This window comes from Mauremys reevesii, linkage group 5 (genome assembly GCF_016161935.1).
Source record: "Mauremys reevesii isolate NIE-2019 linkage group 5, ASM1616193v1, whole genome shotgun sequence".
NCBI classification, from domain to species: Eukaryota; Metazoa; Chordata; order Testudines; family Geoemydidae; genus Mauremys; species Mauremys reevesii.
Window position 1 is genome coordinate 55596340 of NC_052627.1, and position 21958 is coordinate 55618297.

Here is a 21958-nt window from a genome sequence, read left to right on the forward strand (position 1 = left end):
GATTTCGCTGTATTGCTGTTCTATTTGAGACTACTTGAAATCTTAAGTTCTGTATATGATACAGTTTTGTTGTTTTTGTTAATAGGAGGTTTATTTATTACAGTAATGTATTAAGTTATTTAAAAATGTTGTTGAATTGTCTTTCATTAAAAAAGATTTTAACGTTTTATTGGGAAAGTATTGTTGCTGTTTTTTTCATTAAAAGTCTACTACTGAATTTAAATTGCTTCCACATCTCATATTTTAAAGTTGAAGTGGGAAGACTATTTCGATTTTTTTAATGGTTTACAGCTCCTGCCAGCTCCTCCTTTCAGGCTGGGTGGTTGCTGGATTATCTTTATATGTCTGATCTGGTATTTATCAAACGGAAAGTGAATTCATTACCTGATTTTTTTGGAGGCGGGAGGGGTTTACCCGTGAGCCGACTGTGTTCCTGTGTTTGCCTACCTGTCAGACGGTAAAACACACACCTTTATACACACCGTTGGTCGCCAAGGATGTGCTGACTGTTCCTTCCCAGGCAGCACCACAGAGCTTCGGTGTGGCCAGCTATAGCCAGATCAATAGTTTGCTAACTGCACAGTAAAATTTACTAAGCAAGGATGGTGGAAAGGAAGCTGGGGAGGCCTGGAGACGGCTATTCAATTAGCCTGTCTTCTTAGCTGGGCTCTGGGAGTGATGACGAGGGCAGGCTGGGTCCCAGGAGCTCAGTGCCAGAGCCGCAGTGACCAACACACACACACACACACACACACACACACACACACACACACACACACACACACACACACACACACACACACACACACACACACACACACACACACACACAAAGGAGGAAGGGTCTGCCTACTTACCGACCGGCGTTTCCGGTGGCATTTATCCTGGACCAAAGAAGTCCGAGGAGAAGATTAAAATGTGGCGCCATTATGCCACTTGCTTATTGGCTAGTACAGATCGATATTACAAGTCACAAAGGCAATAGGAACAGTCAACGAAGTAATAGAAATACTTTAAAATTAATAGTATGGACTGGCATGGTGAAATGCGTTTAAACGCAACCTTGTGTGCTCAGCTTCATGCCGATAACATCTGCCATGGGGACTTGCATAAGAATTTTAAAATGCACGAGGGACTAGCAGGGCGAAAGGACAGGATCTAGGTGTAGTTCAGCCCTTTCCCCACTTGAGAGGCCGCCACGGATTGCCCTGGACCAAGAGCGTTTGTTGTTTAGCAGGACAAATTAAAAGGTGACGTGATGAAAAGATAATTCCGAAGGTGATATTTAAATCACCTCCAGAACGAGGCTGTCTTGTGCTACAGAGAACTAATTTAGCCCTTGGACAGGTCTGTGTCATGCCTATTCTTCATGTGTCAGACAGAGGTAGGGATTGACAACATGATTGCCCATGGAGTTGCACTCTTTGATGTAGAGTAATTTGAATAAATGGTGATGATGGGGCTATAACCATGGCGTTTCGCGTTTCAAATGTAGGAAATGGGGATTATGGGCTGTTATTTTGCTAAAACTGAGAAAAAGACGCACCAAACCAACAGCGATGGTAAAAGAAAGTCTCCTCGCCAGTGCCAGGCCATTACTCGCTCTCGCTGTATGGGTGTGTGTGTGGGGGGGCAGTTTGTACATAAAAAATCTTAGTGTAAAAGCGGAGAGCGCTGAAATACAAACCTTCTCTCTTCCCCACTCACCTTTATGTTATGGTGGCACTGCTTCTGCCTCACCCCGGCTTTGCTTTCAGCACCAAGGACAGATTGGCTCTGTCCGGCCCTCCAGCCTTGCCAGTGGCTGCTTCCTTCAGCCCAGGCATCCGAGAAATCCTGCTGCAGAGAGAGAGAGAGAAAGAGAGAGAGAGAGAGATGAATTGGGGGGAGGGGAAGCTTCTTGCTTTAGGACTCAGCAAATTAAACGAAATATTACTTCACTCTAGACAAATCCTTCCATATAGCGTTAATGCGGCGGGGAGGGGGATTATGGGAATCGCCATATGAAATCTTCTTACAAATAACATTTTTTTAAAAAGTACAGAACATGCAGTCAGGGGAGGCACCTAAATATAACAAGAAAACCAATTAATCTTTTGAATAAATAATTGTTCCTGCTTTACAGATATGGCAGAGTATCGATTAGGATAGAGAGCTGCACTGGGAATTGATATAGTCAAGGGCTAATAGCACATATTGTTAAACTCACTCCAGTCAGTTACAATAGCAACATTTTCCCCTCAGAATTTGCCGTTTCTTTTCCAGCCCGCTAGTAAATCTTTTTGCGTTCTGTTCTTTGAGGGTTTTATGATTTAAAGTCATGGTGAATAGATAGAATAGATAAACAGATGCTTTAAAGATAACTTTGAAAGTGACACCAATATATTTTAAATATCTGGATTCATATTCTGTTTAATAGCCTATTGTTTCCACTTGACGCAATGTTTATTTGTTAACTAGAAAAATAAAACAAATAAAAAGTAATTTGACTAAGAACAGATCCTTTGGCATTCATAAGAGACAGAGAAATCCAACGCCAAACAGGAAAAAAGTATGTAATCTACAAATTATTGTTACATATTCATTTTTCTCTTCAGTGATTACATAGATATTTTGCTTTAAAAATACCCTGAACACGCCGAGAGTGATAACTGATAACCGGATATTACTGTATGTCACTGGTGTATCAAATCAAATCAATCGGTATCGCATGACTCAGTTTCTGAAATGTTTGCCAAGCCACACAACTGAAGGAACTCAGGTTACACAAATTGATATTTTATATCTTCGTATATACCGCAGAGACGGCGAAAGAGAGGAATCGCAGGTTTCAGACCTTACTTCCTTCACTTCCTCACTTTTCTTTAGATTAAAGAGTCACAGAGTAGTCGCTACTGTTGTGAGTTTTTCCAGTGATAACGTTTCATGTTTTTCGGTTCCACATCCAAGTGATCAAAAACGACCGGGGGACGTGTGGCGGCGGGGGCGGGGGGGGGGCAAATGATTGTCAACTAACGTGCAAACTACAGTGGTGATTCGCTCTGTCAATACTTAGGGTTACAGTCTTTAATCTAAATATCTCTTTGTTAGCTAGTTCTATTTTTTTAAATAAATCTCTTGAAAGTGCAATTCTCTTGCTTGCTTTATATATAAACTAAAATGCACTAAGAGGCTGGTTTAAAATTGTGGCGATTTGAAGGTATGAAGTAGTTATTCTGAATTCCCTAAGAAGGAAAAATGCATTTTGATGAGCTAAACAGATGCAATATTGCAATGAATAAAAGTAATCTTGCAAACGGCGTTTACAACGTGTAAGCAAAGCGACTATTATTTTAGTAGCACAATTGCAACTTGAAATAAAACTATAAAACGTGATTTCTCCCCTTTAAACGTCTATTCAGGGATATGTACATTTCTTTGTTAAATAAAACAAAACAACCCTCTTATTTGCCTAAGCTAAAGTCTTCCTCCACCTCACTTAATTGGCGTGAAATCAAGCAAGATTTTGCAGCTTCTCCAATGAAGTTCATGTTTTCCAGTGTGATGGAAATATTGATGACTTAGAAGTTGCTTTGTTAATAATGTTTGTGTCTCTAGGAGAGGAGGGGAACCAAAGAATACTCTGTGAGCTTCTCGTGTGGCTTGAAAAAGAAAGGGGAAGAGAGAACAGCTACCAAATACATAAACAAATAAACAAGAAAGGTCTACGCTGCCACTTACCTATTCCACAGAAAGAGTGAATCGGATAATTAAAATCACCAGAAGGGCAGTATTTGTCAATAGGCTTGTGCACTACAACGAGTAGTCTCTGAACTTCCGCTTTGCCCTCTTAAATGAGCCATTCACTTAAAGGCTATTATGGGCGAATTAATAAATTACACAGCGAATTATTAAATCCAGATAATTACAAGGAATAAGTAAGTAATCATTAGTTAGCTCAGCTAATTACTGTGGGTCAGAGCGAGCTGGAATGTGAAATCCTCCTCGGGAATTGAAATTAACTTTGCCCAGTGAGTCTCTCTGCTTGACATCCCCAGTCTGTAGGCACATGGCAGCTCCCTTGTGAGCCAGTCTTTCTATTTAACTTGTAAGGAATGGAAATAAAATTAAGTGGAGATGTGATAATAGGAAGCTGCTTAGAAAGCAAACGCTGTGGGTTTTATTTTTTTTACTGGCTGGAGATAGAAAGCTTTCTGGTGCCCCCAAATAAAAAAATATCCTGCAATTAGACCAATTCCGAATAAGTGCCTGACCCACGCATGCAGATTAATAACAAATTAAGAGGGGTGAGACAGTGAAATCTGAGCTCCAACAAACGTAATAAAGGTACAAGAAAAAGCCTCTGTCTTCCTATTGCAAAATAAAAGGGCTGCCCGGACTGGGGAAGGTTCAAGGAATCAGTGTGCTTTGTTTTTGAGACAATAAGCTTTCATCTCTTAACTGTGGAATCTTAATTAGAGGCGCGTTGTCTCTTCTGTTGATCTTTCGCCAGATCTCTCCGAGAGAATGTCATTTTTGTCCCATTTACCATCCCTTTCCATTTTGTATTCAAGTGGGATCTTTCTAGACAGCAAATGCATATGTAGAGAAGCTTATACTTCCCTATATGAGGTTTACACATATAAAAGAAAATGTTCTTCGTGCATGGAAAAAAAATCCAAGCTTCTTTTTTATCAATTGCAATTAGATGGACAGTCTTTTCCCTCTTTCCTTGCTCCAGTCTGGGATGATAATTAAAATTTAATGAAGCCTGGGACTAGCAGAGCTCTGTCTGGGGACTATGGAATAGAATATTTTAACTGTACATTTACACCAAGTGTCTGGCTTCAAAGACGTGACTGCTTTTAATCTCGAATTAGAAAACCACAGACCTGAAATTAAATATTAGACACCCTCGGCTCCCCTGCCTTTCTGGAATACTGTCACGGTTGTGTTTTCCTTCATTGCTCCATAACACACGCATCTAGCTCAGGTCTCCAATTACATTTGCGTTAATAATAGATGGCTTTGATAGGGCGCAGTATTCTTGTGTTTTTGGATTTTTTTTAAATAGGGTTAATGCAATATTAATTGGTTGTAGCTGTTATAAGACTGCGCAGCGTTTCTCAGGAACAAATCGATGAGTCTGGGATGTGAAAGCAAAGGCAAACGCTCTGCTTGCGGTATAACTTCATTTTCAAATACCCCCCGAGCTTTAGGTGAGTACAGATTGTCAGTTCTGTTTGTGTTCTTGATCAGACGCGTATTCATGGCAGAAAGAGCCAGAACAAACGGCTGTAGATTGGACACGAATACAATATCTGAGACGTGGGGAAAAGAACAGGAGTGTCTCAACCCTTTGCTATACGCAGGGACATTCATCTCAGCAAATTCCCCTAACAACCAATAAACTACCCACTGCTGAAAAATCGCAGCCCACAGAACTGGTGCATAAATAAGACAGAGCCGCACCAAAAAAGGTCTGTGCTGGCTAACTACATTGCTATCGGTTTATCCTTTAAAACAATTTCTTTCTAGAGACACTGTGAAAATCAGTCATCAAGAAATTAGGGGCTATTTTAGTCCATTGTATTTTAATAATCGTGTCTATTTAAATTCTAATATGGTTCCACCATTTGCTCCAAGGAAATGCTCTTGAGAACTGGACCCATAAATTATTCTTAAAAAATCCCAAGCTACGTGAGGCTTCCAGACTGGGGGGGGGGGGAGGGGGAAGGGCTAAGGGGGAGAAGACTGCGAGTTAATCTGCTCTCTGCTCCCTTAGACGTTTCCCAAGCAACATTAAGCACGTTTTGAGTGGCAAAGTTTACAAAACATTCAGTCGGGGCGGAGGAGTGGCGGCATTTAAATGTGCCTTTTTCTTAAAGGTATCGTCTTTAAAGTCCTCTCCAGCAGATTCTCATACAATTATCACAGTCACGTGAAACTACCCAGGCATATAACCTTGTTTAATTCTAACTTTGTGACTTCCCAGTCTGTGGATGCAACACCAACAATATTTGCAGAAGAGAAAACTGCCCTGAGCGTGCACAGGAAAGGTAAAGTGCTTTGCTTTTGAAGATAAGAACAGCAGATAGATACAAATGAACAGATCGTTTCCCTTCTCGGTTTCGCTTTCTACAAATTTAATTCATCCTGTTCAAAAACGTGGAGGGGGAAGGAAGCAGTACGCTTTTTAACCTGACTGGTTGCTTTCATGCGCCACCAATGCGCATCTAGCTTTTGCAAAGCAGTAGCAGAAGTTTTCATTCCATGAAATGAATGAAATAAAATCTCTCATTTAGGCTGGTTTGAAATTATGCACGAAAGTCCCAGGCACTGCGTAGGCAGGTGCAGAGCGGGAGTCACGTAGAGTAGACTGATCCAGCACCATTAAAGACAATGGTACTCTTTCCACTGACTTCAATTATGCAGCAAAAAGCCCTTAAGGCATAAAAATGTACCATCGGTCAGATCGCCCACTTACTTCAATGGGAGTTTTGTCTGAGGAAGGACTGCAGGTCCTGTATGATATTAATGTGTTTGAGTAATTAACGTCTCCCGAACACCCTCTGCAACTCTGTTATTTTCTGGGGGCTAGATCCATTACTTTAGCTGTCACCTGTTGGAGAGAAGGTGTCCTTTTGCAGTCATACTTTATCATCTCTCCTCGTCGAGTTGAATGCTGAGGGAATGTTTATTTAAACAAATCCCGACCCACACTCGTTTAGATACCGTGGCGAAATGTTCTGGGCTGTGTGTGTTGGGATGAAATCTGTTTAAATAACGTTGGATCTGATATACTCCGATTTCCTAAAGTGATTATAATATTGCATTTTATATTGCATGTATTCTCCTTGCATCGTTCTCTTTATTTTATTTTACTGGCCCGAATAGAGAAGTAATAAGCTGATGAAGAATGAATGCATTTGGAAAATACTTTTAACGTTATAGTTACATTAACATATCATGTCATAGAAATACATTAAAATAGTACATTGTGACTAGTGGCACATATTTCCTCACAGCCTAGTTTTAGTTTTAAAACCGTTTCTGTGGGTAGCTAAAGGACAACGTCAACCTCAAACAATAATATGAAACATATTCCACATATGTGTTATTCTGCATTTGATTTAAATAACAATAGACTTAAAAATCACACACTTGGAGTGCTACCCTACATCATCTATCTATCTATCTATCTATCTATTAAAGATAATTAAGAAAATACATTTACCAGATTTTTAAAAAAGTTATCAGATAGTAAAGCACTTGTCTTGGAGCTGAAGAGGAGCTCTTTATAAAATCTTAACTCAGCTATTTGGAATTTTAGTTGCCACAATCCCAAGAAATATATTTATGAAGGTGCAAGTTGAAAGTTAGACCTAGCATACCACAATCAACTTTACCTAACCATTGGCATATGGCTTCACTCTGGCTTGGCTTGTCACACATTAGTCCCCTTATTTGGCACCACATGACTGAACCAAGCTCTTCAAGCATTTATAATCCCAGGGAATTGAAGACGTGTGAATGCAGAGAGTGCTATGTGCGCGTATTAAATCCTGTACAACGCTGACAAAAGGCTTTAGAAGGACTTCTGTAAAGCAAGCTAAGCATCTAGCTTGATCGAAATCAGAACACAGCAGAGAATGCAGCAACTAGGGAACCTCTCTCTCATTTGTGGTTCCTGATACCAGAAAACGAGGCAGAACTTATTTCTTTTTTCCTTATTTTCTTAAACAGGAGCTAAATCCAGCTTGTCTCAATCACCCGAGAAGTGCCAAAGGAGGTAAGTAATTGACTACGGACCCTGTACTGCAGCACTGAAACCAAAGGGAGTTTTGACGCTGACTTCAGTGGATTCAGTATCAGACCCTAAGTGCTGGACAGTGAATGTACCTGGCTAGTTTAGAGCTACGGGGACACATTAAGGTGCCTTAGACTTCAGAATTTGCAAAGAAAACTTCTAAAAATAGAACTGTTCCATCCAATTAATGAAAACAATTACGTCACTGCCTTTTGCTTTATATGCAAATGACACAAATTACGAAACAAACGTGTCATAAGTTCGGGGGGTTTTTTGTACACGTTCTTTAAAGTGAAATTGCTTATTTACTCTATGCACGCAGGACATGTTGCAAATAGACATTAGCGGCCAGCACTTAGAGTAACAAACCTTCTTGCATGACAATCACTGGCTCTCCATTTGGTCCAGGGAGTTTCGACAACCAACTTTCACAGCACCTTTAAGAAACGTACCAAGGCACCGTAACACAGAAAAAAAGAAGCAAATCTGGTTACTTCTAAGTTGCAAAAGTACTCTGTGTGTGTGTTGCCACTTAAAGTTCAAACGTTTAAACTAAAATTAAAACGTATAAAAACGCACCTCCGAGGGTCTAGGTAAGAGCTAACGTGCTTCTTTTTAGCCCAAATATTTTAGTTCAAACACTTTTTAATTAGTACATTGCTAGACGCTTGTATGCAGAATACATTTCTTGGTTTTCCTCCCTTGCATAATGTTATTGACTTCCCCACGCTACTTGTAACTGCAGGCACTGCATGTATAATATTTGGTAGAAATACCTTGTGGAGGAAGGTTCTGAGGTAATGTACCCCCTTAAGTTCATCCACCGAGAATAAGCTTGCGCGTTGTAAAGCTGTATACCCTCCGGAACAGGGGTAAGTACTCAACATTCTCTCTCGACTCATTATCACATTCATTCAGATCTGGAAGTTAATAAGAACAACTTTAGATTTTACTAAAACCCCAGGTAGCTCCGTTTGGAGAGTTCCCACCATGTTTTCTGCTCTGTTTTGTCAAAACAATTATTATGAAAGCGATGTCTGCTGATAAAACGATGTCAGTGATTATTCTTTATAATGTGGAAAAATTGGATCTCAACACAAAGACATTCACTGTGGAGTTAAATGTCACTTTCCGCTGATGTTGAAGAGCGTAGGAAGAACGTGGTGTTGCATGCCCCATTTATACCCTTTAGTGAAACAGGCTTAAGAATCAAAGCTCTAGAAGTAAGGTATTGTATACCGGAAAGTCAACATAAATAACCTGGAGATTTTTTTTCTTCCCCAAATGCAGACAGTGCTATGGAGACTTGACAGGACTAGAATTTACTTACTTGGTGATTGTTTTTAGTTTTGTTTTTACGGTCACACCACTATTTATTTCCATAAGTGGAATCAGTTGAAACCATTGCAAAAGAAGCACTTTCTTAAATGAAAAGCACAGAGAATGGACATATTTGTAGGGGTTTGGCGTGATGCGTTTTATTATTTATATAAGAGCGAGACCGTCATAACCCATTTGCCTTTTGTGTACGGCTCCCAACAGGAATAAATAGCCAACACCCTCATAAGGATCACTTACTGTTGTAGGTGTGTGTGAGGGAGCCAGCGTTTTAGTGGTGAAGACTGGTAGGATTGAATTTATGTCCACACCTTTGGAGTGACGACATCATTTATTAACGGTGGGGAGAAGTTGACCCAGGGCTGCATCGCCCCATGCGAGGGAAAAGAGTTTATTTCACTCATCAGACCTAGATGGGGGATTTTGAACGATTTCATGCAAAAGTTTTTCAGCACGCCAGCCCCTCGCGGAAAATGGCAGGAATGCAGAAAGCAGCGCCATACAGAATCGCTCTGCGTTGCTCGTTGCAGCCATAGCGCCGTGCGAGGGCACACACGTCACACCCATTTCTGGCTGTGGCAATGAACTCTCAGTCCCGCTCCCCCCCCCCCAGTGCAATATACCGCCCCGCCCCCGCGTGCAGCGCTCTCGGACACGCGCGCTCAGGCGGCGAGGAGCCTGCACTCAAAGCGGGAGCTACTGCCAGTCCCTACCGCGGGAGAGTTTGAAAGCCCGAAAGGGCGCACGACAGCACTGAGTGCGAGCATCTTTCCCGCCATTGGTTGGCAAGGTAACGTTAGCCTGACGTGCCTAGAGCAAGTCCACGTGTCCCACTCCCCGTACCTCTGCCCCCAGGGCCGGGGTGAGGGGGGCAGAGCCTGTGCAGGTAACGCGGTTCGATATCGCTGCACTAGGGAGACTAGTGCTTTGGGTGCAGGCTGGCCCCTGACCGCACTGTGCCGGAACCGCAAGGGGCGGATTTACCCGCAGGGCACCATGCCCAAGCGCCTAGGCAGGGTGGAAAGCGAGTTCCTTTCATGGGAGGCGGGGCAAGAGCTCCACATGTTACCGACGCCATTGCAAGTTGAACAGATCTACCTGAAAACCAATGAGAAATGTGTGACAACTTCTCCGAGTCAGGAGCAGAGAGCGTGGGGTGGGACATGACACCCTAGTAGCTTGGCTTCGTTTGCAAGTACTTGGGTTCCTGACATTGTCCAGAACTGTGTGCTGCGTGCGATTAAACACAAGGCAGCTCACAGGAGGGTTCTGTTGTTATTACTATTATTTGTAAGGGAAAAGGACAACAGAAAAGCGAATGAACACAGTCCACTCTAAGCACAGAACGATAGATGTAACCACACGGGGATAAGTTCCCTTGAAATTGCTTCCCGGTTTTATGGGATAGAATCCATCTTTGTGTGTGTGACAGAGAGAGCGGGGTATTACACACACATAAGATAAATACAAAATTTATCTCCATTTAGGGTCAGACACCTAAAACACTGGAGTGGCTGGAGAAGCTCTTAGCCCCAGCTGTGTATCAGTATCTGTCTATAATCTACCTATTTACTCGCAAATCACATTGTCTCCGTGTAGATATAATATTTACTACTCAAACAGTGTATGACTTTTAGCTGGAAATGCCATGAGTTGTCCGCCCAGTTCTGCTGCAGATCTATTAATCATATCCACAAGGATTGCCAACATGGCAGGGCTCGCTTCGCCTTTCAGTTTATACAGAACAGAATCATTTACATAAAGTCCTTAAGGCAAATAACTGTTGGGGCTCTAATTTATATCTGATCGAAAATTAGCCGTCATTATGCGCTCCATTAGCAGCGTCTTTAATGTGCTTCTAAGCACCATTTGTCAAGCGGCTTGTTAATATCCTTCAAGTCTTTAAACTTGAGAGCTCATTAAAGAGTGCGATCTGTTATTGATGTAATTTAGATGAGTTTGGAAGAGCAAGTACGCCATGCCTTGAATGGACAACCTACAAGAACAAGGAGAGGGTTTAGCTTTAGTTACAAAAGGCTGGACGGAAAGGATTTCCTAAAGCACTCATCTTACAGACGTATCAACGCCCCTAGATCAGAAAGTGAGTCATGAGTATCACTCGGTGTGCTTGGCTTACATTGAAGACACTGTTCGTCATACAGACTGTGGCCACAACGCATATCCTGTATACATTTTCATTGTCTGACACACTCTTTCTCTCCTTACTGAAAGATTGGGTCTCGTGTGTGTAGGGTGATGTCTGTGTTATTGTATTGTAGAGCAGGGCTTCCTGAACCAGATACTGCTCATTCCAGCAGGGCAGCCCCTTAAACTTGCACCTTGTCTAGTTATTGAGTTTGGGTTTTGGTTTTTGCATCATCCTTCCCCCCCTACCCCCCGTTAATGAGGAGGGATGAAGTAAAGTGAAGCCCTCAGCTTTGAGAGAGGGAGGGACATCCTACAGAGCTGAACCTAATTTGACTGAGGTACAGTAAACCCGCTTAATTATGTACATATTATTACGTTATCTATCAACCACTCCATCAGACGACCATAAAGACCAATAAATCACCTGTTATTTAGCTAAAAAAATCCATATACGCTGTCTTTTTCTTTCTGGAGGAGATTGTGGTAGTGTTACACAATAAATAAAAACCGCTAGCACAGGCAGAAAAGTGTGGGTGCAACAAACATTTCACTAGCAGGGATAAATAACAAATCTGCATTTGCAGCCGGCTCCCCTGGATGTGTTTGTATTAATTACAGGGCCCTAGTCTGGCGTTTAGATCATTTATTTCATGAATGTATTGAACTGCAAGAAACTAGGGTTTGCAAACTTTTCGTCTCCCTCTCTCTATTATACTTTATAAAGGAAGGTAAATAAATCGCTATCTTCAATCTGTAAATACTCTGTCCCCTAAATTATAGAAGCTAGATTAAGCCCTTTCAAAATTGCTAGACTGAATGGAAAATAACGAAAAAGGGTTGTTGTTGTTTTTTAAATTTAAGTTTTCTACATTTCCCCCCATTGAGTGAGAAGCAGGAGATTTTTTTTCTGAACCGGATGAAAACAAGAGAGGCGTGGAAGTCAGGGGGGACCCAGGAAATCTGGAATCCACCACAACAAAACTGCAGCTTTTTCTCCAACATTTTGTTGTGATGTGATTCAGTTTGTGAAGTCCCCTCTCCCCCACCCTCCCTTCCTGGGGCCAAGACAAAAGAATAATCTCATCTTCCACATTTGGCTGAATATTCTGTTTTTTAACCACCTGCCCCAAAGAGGTCATTTCTGCAGGGGGAGGGGGGGTGGAAGAGGAAAATATAATAAGACCAATTTAAGGACATATTGAGGTCATATAACAGCACAAATATTCTCAAGTGCTCCGTATAATAGGTGGTGGGGATTTTGGGCAGTTTTATTGTTGGTAGGATCCTCATCTCCACTGTTTTTTACGGGATTCCTCCAGGCTAAAGTAATAAAGCGAGTAATTAGAATGCTAAAGACAGATGTAAATAACAGGAATGAGACAGCGGTGACAGATGAGTGGCTGGGTCAGGAGCCCAGTTGGTAGAAATGACACCGCTCTTTCTGTGCCAGTGGCCTAAGGCGACAAAACTGGGGACAGCCTGGGCAAAATTACATTCAAGAGCAGCAGGGAGAGGGGACCAGACGTGCGCATATTCACCCTGCCCCATTGTTTCAGCGCGAAAGCTTTTCTCTCCCACCAACCCCATCAGCGCAGGAATTAGAGCAGCGTTTTCCCTTTTATGATCTTTCCAAAGACTTCAGAGAAACGTGTCCTGCTTTGCTGAACAGTTCTCTAGTCTCTGCCATCACACGAGGCTGGAGCTGCACAGTTGCACACGACATGCTTCGTCTCCGAGGCCCTTTCAAGAGGGGGGGATCTGCTGCTTAACGTCTGCCTGAGCCATATCCCGATTCCTAAATGTGGCACTTTGATGTATGGAAAGGATTCTGCAAACGCTGCTTGTCACGTTGCCTCTGTCCCCCCCTCCCCCTGCCCTGATATGTTTGCAAAGACATCGGTTCTTAAACGCACCCGAGTTCAAAAGGGGAAAAAGCCAGAGTCGCACGTTGGACTGTGATCTGGCTTAGCCTGGCTTTCTTTAGCTTCCAGCTGCGAAGAGCAACCCCTGGCGGAAAGACATGGTTTTGGGACCGGGGGTTGGGGTGGCGGAGGAATTTTTCCTCCCCAGAAAGAAAGTCAGTCTGGAAAATAATGGGGAATATGTGTGTGAGGTGGTGGGGTCCTTATCCTCTGAGTGCATCTCAGCAAAACTCCACGAACAGAACATTCTACACACAATGCCATCCACCCAAGATCAAATGTGTGTTAAACTTAAGGCATAAACGGGGAAGCAAGGGGATATTAATCATTTTGAACAAGCCACGGGACATGGTGGCACTGTTGTTAATATTTCTCCTACCACTAACTAGGGTTTGTTTTGTTAGTAACCAGTCACTATTTTGGGAGGAGGGAGGGTTGCCACAGAAAGGGGCAAATACAGAATAAATCTAAAGCACCTCCTCGCTGGGGTTAATACAATAACTGGATCCAGGCCCTTGTTGTAGGTAGGTTACACAAGAAAGCCTTATCTTCCTGTCCCACCACCCTGATATCCCGTGTGCTAAGGTCTCTGAGGTTCCCCCTGCCATTAACTCAGCACAGAGAGGCCTGCTTTACATGTCTTCCACCGATTGCAAATCACATCAAGGTCACCACTTGAATCATTAAACTAAGCTATCTGTGCGAAGGTGATCTGGTCACGCTGGACATAGTAGGAGGGAGAAGAAGGGAGTGGCATCAGGAGCATCAGTTTCCATTCTTGGTCCTGCCACTCACTTGCTGTGCGACCTCAGACAGATTTCCTAAATTCTCTGGGGTTCGATTTCCTCCTGCAGAACAAGCCAATCACTTTGTAGATGGGGGAGAAGAGAATGCTTGAGAATGCACACGCTAGGAAAATACCATTCTCAGAGTGGCTGAGCTGAAATTAGCCAGATACTAAGAGCCACCTTTACAAAGGATATAGCCTAGAGTCCATGCGCAAATTTGTAGCCACAGTTGTGCATATACTCACTGCCAGGGAGCACAAGAGACAAGCTGGATGCTTAACTAGAAATTTGCATCTATGTGTACTTGACTAGTTTGTCTATGTATCTGATGTGCATGTGCAAATGTGATAATTGGGTATGCAATTATTTTTGCATGAGCATTGCCGGAACCTATTTTTGAAAATTTGCCATTAACTTGTGGACGGCCCCTTTTATTGATGTTTTCTGTGGGAAGTCCTATTACATTAGTTTTGCCTTTGGCAGGGGATTTTTTTGAGGGGAAGGATAAGGAAACGAATAGGGGGAAATGTAACAGCATGGACAAAGTGCCTTGCATTTTATATAAACGTGTCTTTATTTTTATCTAACAAAGACATCAAAAGGCTTCAAGTGTCAAAATTCAAAAACCAGCTGAGCAAGTAAAAAACAAGCCAGATGGCGGCTGAAGGTGTAGTGAAAGGTCTGGTTTAACAACAATTACAACATTTTATAGCAGCAGCACTTTCAATGCTGTCACAATTGATACCAATTCTTTTCATGTCACTAAAGAGCAATTCACTTTTCTGCTCTATTTTGGAAAGTGAAATGGAACTTAAAGTGGCACATAAGACTTGTGCTGGAGCCTATACTGTGGTAAATTTAACTCTAGTGAATTTCTTAGGCCTGGTCTACACTAGAAAATTAGGTCAGCATAACTGTCTCTCAGGGGTGTAAAAAATCCACATCCCAGAGTGGTATAATTAAGCCGACCTGAGTCCATGTGTAGACAGCACTAGATTGACAGGAGAATTCTTCCATCACCCTAACTACTGCCTCTTGGGGAGATAGATAACCTATGGCAATTGGAGAACACCTCTCATCAGCGTAAGTAATGTCCACACTGAAATGCTATAGCAATGCAGTTGCAGGGCTGCAGCTGTGTCACTGTAGCATATCCAGTGTAGACAAGCCCTTACTTATAGTGATAAGAACAACAGATTTGATCAACTGGGCATGAAATTAAACTAAACAAGGAGTTAAAAGGTGTATAGGGCTTGGGCTGCCTTTTTAATGGAAGCAAGTTTCATCTCAAATTAATAGAAGGAAATATCTTTTGAGACTGGAGAAGATATTATAGGGATCATCCTTTTGATGGTATTTAAATTAGATATATCTGTCTTAATTGTAAAATGTACTTTATTTTCTGATTGTTCTTCAGCTTTTCATCTTTAAGAAAACAGATCATCCCTTCCTGTTTATTATTTTTAAATAGGTCTTTACAAAGTTTCTAGTAGACATGGTTGGTGCCTTGCCTATTTGAATCTTTCAGGTTTCTTACATTTAGATGCTTTCTATTAAGAAAAATAATAGCATAAACCCTCCTTTATGGCTCTTCCTCAACAAGAACTGAAGTCTTCATGGACAGCAGGACAGACTAACACAAAAGGAATTATGCAATGGTGCTTAGTGTTTGTTTCTCAATATTTAACAAATAAATATCCTTCACTATTTGAATCTCCTTGAATAGTTGCAGGAAGACTGTAACTGAATTTCTATATTTAACAAAAAGAAATATATATGCTCTAAATCCATTGCTGAATCCAGAAAAATAGAGAGAAGTTGAAATCATTACCAGGATGCTGGCCACACTATTTGAGATCCTTATATTCTTTTTTCCTCCAAGATTTTAGAAGTTAATTTGGTGAATTAACAACCTTATCAATTAAAGTCCTCTACTTATCAACAAGTATGGCATGGGGAGAACCAGATCACCAACACTGACCCGGAAGGATCACATTATGAAGACAGGTGAACAGTTCAAGCTCTTTTGCTCATGTGATTTAAGGCTTTTCAGTTGAGACTGCCAACAACGGCAAGTGCCACTTTTGTGGTATTGACACTTTCCCTATATGAACTGATACCACCATTTCATTTCAGATGGATCATCATCTATTCATCATTAAGACTTGTCACTTAGGTGTTGGGCTACATTTGAACAAATGACCTAGATGTGAAAGATACACAATCTGTTGAGCCAGCCAGTCCTCCCTTGAACTAGCTATCTTCAACCCAGATAGCTTGAACAAGAAACACTTGGTGAATAAGTGCTATGACGATATAGAAATTCAGTAATTATCACCAGAACTTTTTGTCAAAAGTAGAAAATTGAAACAATTAACCCCCCATTATCTATTAACTCTTAGTTTCAAAATTACCTTTTTCTTAACCTTTTAATGAATCTAGACAATTGAAGGTGCTCAGACACCACAGTGATGAGCCCTGTACAAGAACCTAGATACATAGACCAATATGTCTACTAGAATGTAGTGATAGGATTTTACTTAAACAGTTGGTAAAATGTGGGTGTGTAAAAAGCAGTGATTTGCAAGCCACAGTTAAGCAACTGGTATCCTACACGAGACTCATGGATGTGTTATTTTGATTCTTACATTACTGTCTCAAAATTGTCTCATTTTGAACACTTTGATCTAGACACTATCATATTGTGGCATATTTATGTATATGACATTTCCATTTTTTTGCAAAACACATCACTTACAATGTTTTTAATGCCAGCATAGATGTGTTTTATTTAAGGAAAACCTGTCCAAATTTCAACAGCTGTGCACATGAAAGCCTCATTTTACTTTTCTTGCAGGCTGTAGTCACAGAAGGTCAGCAAATTATAAAAGAAACAGTGCAAGAGAGGAAAGGAAAACAATGTGTCACAGGTAAACAACATTCTGTTTAGATATTACACTCTTATAAGCAACTTGGATCAATTTATATAGCAGTGGGCTATTGAAAATGCACTTTGTATTGTTTGGAATGGGCAATTATTTTTGAATTTTCTTGTTTTTACTGTGTTTTTGTACTGATTTTATTAACAGTGCTTTAAAAGTCAAAGGTCTCTCTCTTCTACTTCCCCTTTCTCACTGACTTCCTGTGTCTTTTGTATCGTCTGCCTAGTGGGCTAATTAGCCTCTTAGTTCTCCTCAGCCCATCCCCATCCATCATTTAGACACAGCTCTTCTTAATGAGATCTACTCTAGAGTAATTCATTAGAGTTGCAGTGATCAGAGTGCTAGCTCTTCTGCTGTTGCCCAGCACTCCGTCACATTTACACTATTTGATGCTATTTTTGATGAAGTGGAAGCTGTAGTATGAAGACAGACACTAAACGCAGTCAGATTTTACATAGTGCAACTGATATTTCATTTTTGTAATAAACATTTTGCTGCTTCTCTCAGGAGTGCCTTATATTCATGAAAAGCCACTTTGTCAAAACAACAAATAAAAAAAGTGTTTTGTCTTCATCACATTAACATTTTGCTCATTTAAATCATAATGGCAATAAGCAGGGGTGGCTCTAGAAATTTCGCCGCCCCAAGCATGGCGGCATGCCGAAAGGGGCGCTCTACCGGTCGCCGGTCCTGCGGCTCCGGTGGACCTCCCGCAGGCGTGCCTGCGGACGGTCCGCTGGTCCTGCGGCTCCACTGAAGCCGCGGGACCAGTGGACCCTCCGCAGGCACGCCTGCAGGAGGTCCATCAGAGCCGCGGGACCAGCGGACGCTCCGCAGGCAAGCTACGGAAGGCAGCCTGCCTGCCAACCTCCCGGCGACCGGCAGAGCGCCCCCCACGACATGCCGCCCCAAGCACGCGCTTGGCGTGCTGGGGCCTGGAGCCACCCCTGGCAATAAGAGTTTTACTAAAGTGAAAAGTCACTCAAATCTACTGAATAAACAACAAACACTGAGAAACCCTAATCAAAATTTACTTTCTTACATAATCAACAGATGTCACCAGGCCTGTTTGTAATCATCTCTACAATCATCCAATAGCAATGAACACCTAATTCCATCTAAATGGACAAGCATTTATTGACCCTGGCCTACCCATATACTCCTATTTGCTGCTACAAGCACATTTTCTCTGCCACACATGCTAAACACCACTCAGTTAGGATAACAGGGCTTCTCTTCTAGCCCTAGAGAGAGATCATCCAATGAACCCTGGGGACAGTTGACCCACTTTGCAAAGTGGGTATATTTTTCACCTGTGACAAATTTAATCTTTTCTCAATGCTGTTCATGTTATGTAAAGGAAAACAGAACCCATTTACTTCAAACTGGCACTCTAAAATATCTAAAGGAAATAAACATCTCAAAGCATGAATAAAATAAGCACCATGACAATTAACCTAGTGTATTCTCAAAACCAGTACTCAGCTGTGATGAATACATTGGGTACTGCTTTCTTTGAACCAATTAAAGAGACTAAGCCCTTGATCACACGCTTAAGTGCTTTGCTGGATCGAGGCATAAATGTAAGTAAGTAGAATGGATCAGAAATTGAGAAGTACTTTATTTTGACATGTACATCAGTTAAGTTGGGAGATATTTAATATTCATGTTTGTTTGGTTTTGGTGTGGCAGAACACATATTCCATGACATAAAGAACAATATTGCCATATGGCCTAGGAAATTCTCTATAAGCAAAAAGCCTGTGTGCAACATACCTCTGATCTCCTTTAAGTCACAGATTCCTGCAACCCCAGCAGTATCACATTACAATATCTAACAGCCAGATGCCTTAGAATCATAGAATATCAGGGTTGGAAGGGACCTCAGGAGGTCATCTAGTCCAAACCCCTGCTCAAAGCAGGACCAAACCCAACTAAACCATCCCAGCTAGGGCTTTGTCAAGCCTGACCTTAAAAACCTCTAAGGAAGGAGATTCCACCACCTCCCTAGGTAACCCATTCCAGTGCTTCACCACCCTCCTAGTGAAAAAGTTTTTCCTAATATCCAACCTAAACCTCCGCCACAGCAACGTGAGAACCATTACTCCTTGTTCTGCCATCTGGTACCACTGAGAACAGTCTAGATCCATCCTCTTTGGAACCCCCTTTCAGGTAGCTGAAAGCAGCTATCAAATCCCCCCTCATTCTTCTCTTCTGCAGACTAAATAATCCCAGTTCCCTCAGCCTCTCCTCATAAGTCATGTGCTCCAGCCCCCTAATCATTTTTGTTGCCTTCTGCTGGACTCTTTCCAATTTTTCCACATCCTTCTTGTAGTGTGGAGCCCAAAACTTGACACAGTACTCCAGATGAGGCCTCACCAATGCTGAATAGAGGGGAATGATCACATTGGAAACCTGTGGAAAAATTGAGTTCTTTGGTAAGCAGGTGAATGTTTCTCATGGAGATGTGACCTACCTTTGGCTAACCAAGAGTTTCAGGAAGTCACAGAATTGGCATCGTGCTTCAGAGATGGACTATGCAGAACACGTGATTACACATGACCCCCTTTAGGCAGGTCACATGATGGATGATGATGATCAGCTTCAGTAGAATCTATGCTTAATTAAAAGAAATGAGAGTGAGAGAGGACAGTCTGAGCAAATGAATGAGTGAAAGGGAATGGATGAGGAGAGGGAAAGATAGAAGGACGAGGAGAGAGTGTGAATGGGGATAATGACAGACGAGAAAGTGAATGAATGGAGAAGGAGAAAGAGAGCAGAGGAGGAGAGTCAGTCTCAAAGTCTCATCTCTACTCTGATTTTAGACTCGCTCTGTCTCTCAAAGACATTTTCGTACCCTCCATAGCATGGCTGGGAGTTTCTAGAGATTCTGGGTGACTAAAATGACTGTTCATTTGCACTGCACAAATAACAACAGCTTCCTGAGCACATTAAATCAAAAAGGTAAACAGACAGTGATGCTGCAAACTAAAGAGTGGGACATTATTTGAACTAAATATGGTGTGATTTCGGAAAGTGTGAAACATGTAGAATGACACACTTCTGAAAACTTTTCCCAGAAAAAGATCAGTGAAAAAAAACAGTCAAGATCATGGAGATTACTTTTGAAGAAACATGTGGCTGTCACTCAGGGATATGAAAAATCAGGTAGAAATGATAAAGTTATGATATAAAAACTGAACTATGGAAGAGACTTCATCACCAGGCACAATAATTTATGTTGTATATTTATTTTTCCTAGAAACTGAAAACAATGCATATATATAAATACAAAATTGTACTGAATACAAATAATAGAAACTAGTTATGTAAAGACATCAAATGCAGTGTTAGCAAGTTTCACAATTTTATTGCAAGTTTCACAATATTTGTGACTGTTCTTAAAGTCCTAGCTTCTGAAGTCAAGAGGTTACATTAAAATCTCAGTTGACATTTAATAAGTAAGTTTTTAGTTCTTATGGTTGCAGAAAAAAAGCTTTAAAATGTGACCTAAGTGCTCTACAGAGGCTTAGAAACTAGAAGGGGAAAAACAAAGACCCAATATTTATTAGTTAAAATAAGCTCATGGTTTTTTAGAAAAAACTCATGATTTTTGGGGCCTGAGATGATTTTTGAACACTTGGGGTGGCATTACTGTATATGGTGAATAAGTTAAAAGCACTTACAGGGCTATATCCACCATAAGTTCCTGTCAAGCCATTCTGGCAGTAGAAAAGGGACTTAAAGCTGCCCTACTTGGGGGCGTGTTGGGAAGGCTGATGATTTACCCAGGATGATGGAATTCTCAGACATCACAGAGTTCCAATAGGTGGCTCTATGACACCTCTGCAGGACGCAGTGAGCTGGCTATGGCAATCTCCAGCTGGTGTATTGTGGCCCTGAGGCTGCTGTGAACTATCATCAGGACAGGGCTGGTATGGAAATAACCCTGTGAGTGGGCAACTGGAAATATCTTCTTTACAACTCTCCCTATCAGTAGCACCCAGAGTTTACTATGTGCACCAGAGGATGCAGGCCTAGGTTTTATATACTCTTTCAGTTGATGAAGACCACTATGTATTCCCACCATCTTTTTTTATTAAAAAATAGTTAATTTCACTCTCACTCACAGTCTTGAAGATATTTCACTCATCTCTGATATTGGGAAATGTACAACAGGGGATTGCAATACTGAATTGGAGCATATGATGGTGAGATTAAGCCCAACAGATTTCAAAGAAAGTTGTATTGTCGTGCTGATGGAATCTACACAAGAACAGCCAGTGATGTGGTTCAAGCAGGTCTGGGTGAATAAGGCAAAAACATTCCTCTGAATAGGAATTCATATTTTTAAACTAACCAATGTTAGCTACACTCACACCTGTTTTGTGTTGGTTTTCCATAAACATTTGAGCCGTCCAATTTACTGGCATACATATTCACAGAATGTGAATTTCAAAGCAGATTTCAGCATTTGCACTTACCCAAAAGGGAAACATAAACAACGTGTGACTATCTGACCAACCACAACTAGCAACACAGCTCAGGATTATTGTCAGGCTTTTTATTTTTGTACTGCAATAGCACCTAGAAGCTAGATCAGGATCCCACACTATCAGGCACGGTACGCACATTTAACCAAAAAGGTGATCCCTGCCCAAAGAGTTTACAATCTAGGACCATTGGCCCAAATGTAGAATATTCTCAGTCAATCCATATAATAAAACAGTTAAAAAAGCTATTCAGCAAATACATTAAGACACAAATACATTCATGGAAATGATGATCTGTTTGCAGATAGTCTATGAGCAGAAAAAGAGACAAGTCACTGAATAAACTGTTCACTGTGAATTGTTTGTTTAGCTTCAGGTAGATGCTATCATGATTTTTTCCCCTATGGCGTATGAAGGGGAAAGCGCTGCTTCTCTCTGGCCACTGGCTGTGCAGCTGCCTCTGCTCCTCCTGAGTCCTCTGGCCTGTGCTTGCAGGCTGGGGCTTTATATGTGGGAGGCTGGGGCTCCTGGGCTTCTG

At 41.5% G+C, this 21958-nt stretch overlaps 1 long non-coding RNA gene across 2 annotated transcripts; it reads right to left on the bottom strand.

Annotated features, from left to right (window-relative positions):
- Nucleotides 1-1725: 1725 nt before the first annotated feature.
- Nucleotides 1726-20840, bottom strand: LOC120406542. Of its 2 annotated transcripts, none has more exons than XR_005599340.1 (4): nt 20614-20840; nt 19404-19541; nt 8566-8709; nt 1726-1839 (listed from the first exon to the last, which is right to left on the bottom strand). It is a non-coding gene; the product is annotated as an uncharacterized LOC120406542 (long non-coding RNA). The 2 variants fall into 2 exon arrangements; XR_005599341.1 differs by having other exon boundaries at nt 19404-19581.
- Nucleotides 20841-21958: the final 1118 nt, after the last annotated feature.